Genomic DNA, 599 nt, shown 5'->3' on the forward strand with positions numbered 1-599 from the left:
ACCACTCCGCGAACTCGACAGAAGTTGGAATCTTATTTGTTTTGACATACACTGGACTCGATTAACCCAGTGAAATTCACGGCAAGAGCATGGCAAATGGGTGCCCCCGTAATTTACAATGAGTGTATTGTGCATGTCTGTCTGTGAGGAAACGCAGACCAAAGTAACACGCGTTAACGCGAATGAGCAAGTAATCTAAATGATGGTCCACGTGGCGTCTGTCCTCGCGCACTTGGAGTACTGATGTCGGGTAAGATTACATTTTCGACTGATGCTTCTGTAAAAGATGTGAGAGCGGTCTGAAAAATATTAAAAGGTCTTTGCACTTAAAAGCAGAAAAAGTACACCGTGTTCGCAAGTCAATCGGGCAAAGTTATAGATTTAAATGACAACGGTGTACTGTCACACTTTATGTCAATCGGCGATCTCGGACCAAGTGCGTTTGATCGTGAGGCGCCACCGGGTTCTGTTTCGTTGCTGTAGAAACCAGGAAGTGTTTAGTGGCAAGAGATGGGGAAGCAGCTGAGGAGGAAAGAGCCAATCAGCATCTGTCTATCTGTCGTTCCATCCATCCATCGATTCTGCATCTGAAGTGCGTT

Source organism: Hippocampus zosterae, chromosome 7 (assembly GCF_025434085.1).
Source record: "Hippocampus zosterae strain Florida chromosome 7, ASM2543408v3, whole genome shotgun sequence".
NCBI classification, from domain to species: Eukaryota; Metazoa; Chordata; class Actinopteri; order Syngnathiformes; family Syngnathidae; genus Hippocampus; species Hippocampus zosterae.